This window comes from Cryptotermes secundus, unplaced genomic scaffold (assembly GCF_002891405.2).
Source record: "Cryptotermes secundus unplaced genomic scaffold, Csec_1.0 scaffold844, whole genome shotgun sequence".
Taxonomy (NCBI): Eukaryota; Metazoa; Arthropoda; class Insecta; order Blattodea; family Kalotermitidae; genus Cryptotermes; species Cryptotermes secundus.
The window spans coordinates 466,136-472,384 of NW_019732381.1; the positions used below are offsets into that span (position 1 = coordinate 466,136).

The 6,249-nt window shown below is 41.2% G+C and overlaps 1 long non-coding RNA gene across 1 annotated transcript; it reads right to left on the reverse strand.

The window, feature by feature from the left end:
- Positions 1 to 5,082: 5,082 nt before the first annotated feature.
- On the reverse strand, positions 5,083 to 6,240 carry LOC117282569. The gene is made up of 2 exons (XR_004513364.1): positions 5,969 to 6,240; positions 5,083 to 5,157 (listed from the first exon to the last, which is right to left on the reverse strand). It is a non-coding gene; the product is annotated as an uncharacterized LOC117282569 (long non-coding RNA).
- Between the last annotated feature and the right edge of the window lie 9 nt (positions 6,241 to 6,249).

The following is a 6,249-nucleotide window of genomic DNA, read 5'->3' on the forward strand; positions in this document are numbered from 1 at the left end:
AATGAACAACTTCATTATTTTTTTTTGTGCTTGTTTACATAGTATTTATTTAGCAGCACTATTTGCACCTCAGGTTTTTGTGTAGGATCTTCCGTGGTCTGTCTGCCATACTTCGAGATGTTATATGAGAAGTAATGCGGAGTAGGAGGAAGAATGTTTTGCCTTCGGCGATCCTGTCATAGCTCTGGGTTCCGTCGCCTCTACCTGTGACCCAGTTTCGATCCCTTGTCAGGTGAAGTCGGATTTATGTTGATTCGCAAAATGGGATTGGGACTGCTCGACGAGTCGGCTTCGTGAATATGGAGCAGATGTATCGTGGCAGGGTGAGCTGATATCATTTTAAGGAGGCCCTCCAGTCCGATGTCTATGATCATAGCGTTCGAATTTGCCGCTAGATGCATGTACCTACCCGGATTCCTCCGCTCGTAATCTTCAGTGCTGAAGCACAACTCACTCGGGATGAAATTGATCCATAAACAAAATGGCCTCCTGTGGTCTGCTGATGACTGTGAAAGGACCGTCAAATGCAGCTTCCAACGTCGGTTATAAGAGACTGTTTGGTGTGGTATGATTTGAGCTCTGATGTTTGAACTATTCGTTTTGCTAATTATCACTTGCTGAATAATGAAATTCCGTTTTAATTGGAGGACGTTTCTCTGGAGACAAGGCACCGGGATTTTACTTCCGATTTGCGGGTAATTTGAATGAGCATTATGGGAACTGATGGACTTGTCGTGCTTGGCCGTCGAGATTCCCAGATCTAATTTCGTTTGATTTATTTTTGTGCAGTCTTATGGAAGTGACGGTCTGTAATACCAAACTATAGACGAGAGTTGAACTCTTGCTTCAAATTAGGAATGCTGTTGCTTACGTCTATACGAGAACACCTCACAGTGATGCCGTGGGCAATCTACTGTGTTTGAACCGAGCGAGGTTGTAATGTATCTCATGAAATGTCCAATGAATCAAGCTTTAGAATATTGTCTTGTGTTTTCACGTATGTGCACTTTAAACTGCTGGGAGTAGAATCAGTGCTGTACGAACTTTGCTTCCGCGACATGTCCCCCTGGTTTCTGTATCATGGCGCCTGTTCCCGTCTTCGCGGCGTATTTCATAAATCGCTGCCATTTGACTGTATGTATGTGCGTGTATCCTTCCCATTTTAAATAGGTAAAGACGTTGAAAAGTGTATCCCTCTTTTGTTGCTAGGAATCATCTCGTTATACACGTTCCCGCATTAAAGAAAACACGCAACAATGGAAGGATTGTTAGACGCGTCTCTCTGTATATCCCCTGTCATTGCTAGTAAACGGCTCGATAAAGAGGTTCACGTAACAAAGAAATGGAGGCAGTAATGTACCAGCGCTTGAGCAATGGACCATGAATCGGAATGAATTACAGCGTAACTGCAGATTAGCAGAGAAGAGGAGAGAGCAGATAATTACCGTAATAATATACCGGATGTTTAAAAAGTGTGTGTACTTTCAAATATAGCCAGGAAAACTTTATCGGTAAAGTAATTGCCTATGTACTGGGTAACTGGAGTTCATTTCCTAGCAGCGGCTACAATTTTTTCCTTGCAGTCATGTGAATTTGAAAAGGAAAGCTCTCTCTCCGGAAATAAACCGGCCGGAGCGTAAATTCCAATCTACCCCATTCGCTCCTCCGTTTGCAACGAGTTGAGATACGGAGCACATATGGACATTCGCGACTTTGTCTTGGAGCTAGTAACTGTTCTGGCTATGGCAGTGCCCTTGGGGTGGATGGACGTGGTGGTGAGAGGAGACTGTTGGTTATTCTAAATCCTTGTGGTGGCCTTGTTTGACTCCGTTTTTTCATCTCCTGCGGGTTACCTTAGGTTTGCTTTTTTAGCTCGCCGAGCCCTAACCCTTGATCTATTATCGTTTTCAGAGTTATAATTTTTTTATTTTTTCTTTTGGACCGCCGGTCACGGTAGCCGAGCGGTCTAAGGCATGTACTGCCCTCGCCCGCTCGCTTGCTCAGAAACCGGGATCGTGTGTTCTAATCCCACAGAAAGCGGGGATTTTTGGTATTCGTATGTGTATGTGTTTTCCCTTGTTTAAGTAGAAACCTTGCAACGAGCTGATCACTCTTCCAAGGAGTCCTACCTGCTGTAAAACGACAGAAATGAAAAACGGTCTCGACACCATAGCGTATAAAAGGAACGGATGTGTTGCAGATTCATCACTGTTTGTCTTCTTTATTTGTTACATGCGCATTGGTTCTGTTACTAAATTATGCCCTGCTTTGTACTCCTGAACTGGAGACGATAAGAAAGAAACACGGAAGGAACAGTTTGTTGCCCCATTTCGCCATAATTTATGTCATGTGGAATTGGCAATATACACGAAAGTAGCACTTGTGTTGCGCCGAAGATCATAATGAGCCGTGTGAAAGCAGCTTCCAACATTGACATCGTGTGCCGGTGAATGACTGGTGTCATCTGATCATAGACCTTTTTATTGGACCATTTATTCTTTTAAAGACATTGTTGCCAATTGTCGGAACTCTCTGAGGAACCAACATCCCCTTTGCCTGGAGACAAGGCTGCACATTTTTGTCGCGGTATTTGAATCAGAGTTAAGATATTGAGGGATTGGGCGTGCTCGGCGAGAACTCCGGATCTCACTCGAACTCGTTTCCTTTCGTGCAGTCTTGTGGACGGGATGACCTACAGGACGACAGGACGGCCGAGAGCGGAACTCTGCGTCTAACTGTGAATACTGCTGCTTGCATACAAGAACGGCCGAAAGCAGTGCTCCGGGCAGCAAACTCTTTTGTTTCAGTCCAACGAGCGTGTGCCCCAGAACTGTAGCGAACATTTGAGGCAGTTAAATTCAGATGTAGCTCATAAAGTGCACCAACAAATTAATCTGCTTAATTCCGTTGTTTAGTTTTCCTGCGCGAACCAAAATCACAGTTCTTCATCTGCTGGTTATAGAACTGTTGTAACACAGCAGCACTTCCAGAATGTGTTACTGAATGTGTTAGACCCGTAAACATCCTGCATTGCGTCAAATGTTGGGGCCACTCGTGAATAATGAAAGTGAAACTAAGTGTAAAGAGCTGATGGTGGCCTAATTTCACGTACTGTCCCGGAATTTTCCTGGGAGGTCTGAGGAAAAGCACAAAAACCTCAGTCAGTGTACTGGTCTCAAGACCCAGATTTCCAACTAGAGCCTACCAAATACGAGTCTTGACATTCTGTATCCATTGGATAGGAGGTTGGGTGCACCCCAGGGCCGGCCTGGACAACATTGAGAAGTGAAAATTCGTGCCATCACCGGGACTCGAACTCCGACACCTTGGTCGTCCAGCACGTAGCCAGTGGCTATACCGACTACGCTACCCCGACCCTTTCACTTAACATAAGGCTATTTTTAGTTCCTCACATGAGTTACACTCAGATTTTGGCCTTGATGTTAAGACGACATCGTAGAAGCGTCTGTATTCTTTTTCTTTGCAGAGGTCTTCTGATTATAGGTAGTAAGGGAGACAGATGAATGTCCTTTTTTATTTTGTGAAGAGCGTATAAGTAAGACGTGATGGTGAAAATGTAATTAAAATTGTAATGAAATTCATCATTGGAATCTACTCACCACAGTCATGAAACTGAAATATAAATCTAGGGCAACTTCAATAATAATATACTGGTGTTATGCAGGATTTCATATGCTTTTAAAAGGCTGTTGCAGATTAAAATGGTCAGTGTGTGGCGAGGAAGGATATCCAGTAACGTGTATGTCGTGTGTTGTAGAATGGGGAAACGGTGGTAATTAGACAGGGAGTTCGCTGATCTGCAGGGAGAGGAGAATATTAGTTTAGGATATGCGAGAAACGAGAGGGCTATTGGAGAACTGGACATGCGTTTTTGGGGAAAGAAGATGTCGATAATGAAAAATGGATGCAAGTGTTTTGTTACTGAATTATGAAACCGTATACTCGGTTGCTAACAAATACTTGACTGGAGGTAAAGTATTTTTTTTTCATTTCGTCGTCGGTTGCTCTGTGTATGTGTGGACATTCTTAACGTTTCGGATATAAATTCTGATTACATCATCAGGAACAATATATAAGTTAATGTTTCGAGACAACACGAGGGGATTTGAAATCTATGATGATCCTGTATGTGTGGATCCGTCCGTATTGGCCAAGGTAGAGCGCAAGCCCACGTTTAGAAATACTGTATTAACATATATTGACATAAACTCGCCCAGGCAACAAGGAGAAGGCAATAGATACCTCATGTACCTCTCCAGCCTTTCATACATCGGAATGTAACAGACCAAGAACCGAAGTAAACACAGCGGAAACGTAAAACCGGGGAATAATTTTTCGGCATCCATTAATGTTCATGACAACGGACACTTTTGTGACGTGTGGCATGACAGTCACAACACAGCAAATAGGAAAACATCAAAGTCAGCGTACAGCTGTGGCTTTTCTACATGTTTCGGCTACTATCGGCTTTCCATGCAATACGGACAAATCTTCTTAATGACGAGGCAGCATTACACAATTCATTAATTGCTACATCATGGGCCTCTCTTAAAATCTTCTATATAAAGTAATATCGAATTTCCCTATTGTCTATGGAAACGCACTCAAAGTATATCTAACGACTGATTCAATGTTTTTGAAAACATCATTAATATTTTATCTTGTTATAATACTTCCAATTTTTTATTTTTATATAATCTAATCTTTTGTATTTTTACATAAGCAATTTTAAAATTGTACGATTAATAGTGTTATATCCATCTTATGATTGCATTTAAATGGTAGATTTTTGTTGACATGTATTTGCCTGATGATGGCCGATAGTGGCCGAAACATGTAGCAAAGCCACAGCTGTACGCCGACTTTGATGTTTTACTATTTGCTGTGTTGTGGCGGATCATTAAAGNTACACAGCAGTGTCAGATTTTATTGATATCTGTAAGGAGACTGCACGATACACGTAAAGGTAGATTTTATTCCTTAAGTTGTGCATATTTCCTGCAGTGATGCAAAATCGAAACATTTATAAGAATTGTATGGTTTTTCATAATGCTTTGTTTGTGTTTGTTGTTGGTGTTTCGTCAGCTGCACTGGTTACAATCCCCGGGCTGTAGGCTTACATCTTAACGGCAGGACCTGAAATCATGGACACAAATTATAATTCTTAAGCAATACCGTAGAGTACATTAGCGATTATGTAGAGAAATGTGTGATATTTTCAGAGATGAATTAATAATGAGATTTTTTCCTGACTGCGCATTTGATGTGCGAAATCAGATCATATATGTTGAATTTTTGAAGAGAAATCAACGTAGATAGTGTCTGAAAGTTTAGATCCCGTTGTAATTTACGTAGTACGACCATTAATTTACACGCAACTCAAATCAAGTGTAAGTCTACCTACAAATGTAGCAGTATTGAAGGTTTATATGGTTCAGTATGATTTGGAACATTTCTTAGTTGAGAGTTTGAAGGAAGAATAGAAGGATAAATTTTATGTGACTCCAGTTTGATTGGTAACACTGTCTGCGGCGAGACGAGCTATGCAGCAATGCATAACATCCAGATAAATGCAATGGCAAAGAACACATTCGCAAAAATTAACCTCTTTCTTCCCACTTGTGCTGCGTATCTCCCACAACATATACTTGAATATGATTATGGCTGAGGCACTAATGTCACACTTGGCGGATATATGGTCTGATACACTGCATAAAATTAATTACAGTACACTTGGAAATTACTTCCGTTTGGGTCGGAATTTACGCCCGGATCATAAAGAAATTGACAGTGTCTGCATTAAGAAATATCGTGTATTCGAAATCTCAGCAGAGAGCACGTGGAATCTCGGTCATAAATTAACAAATTCGGTGAATGTTATTTGCGGAGGTTATCAGTTACACATTCATTAGATCCTTGCAAAGTGTGGTAGTAAATTGTGACTTACTGTTTCTGTTGAAGACCAGAGATATTGTTTTCTTCAATCCTGTTCCAGTACTGGCTCTTGAATCAACTTCTAATCAGCATCTAACTCGTAACTGGTCTCTGCATAGGATTAGACAGTCTGGAAGAAGTGAAATGCAAAATTAAAAATTAAAAACGTGTGCTTCACAAATACATGTTATAAACGTTGGACCCTGTTTGGCCAAGGAAAGGTGCACTTACAAGATAGCAATAAAGAACACTGTCCAATTAAAATTTCGCGAAAATATTTTCGTTTTCTGGTGA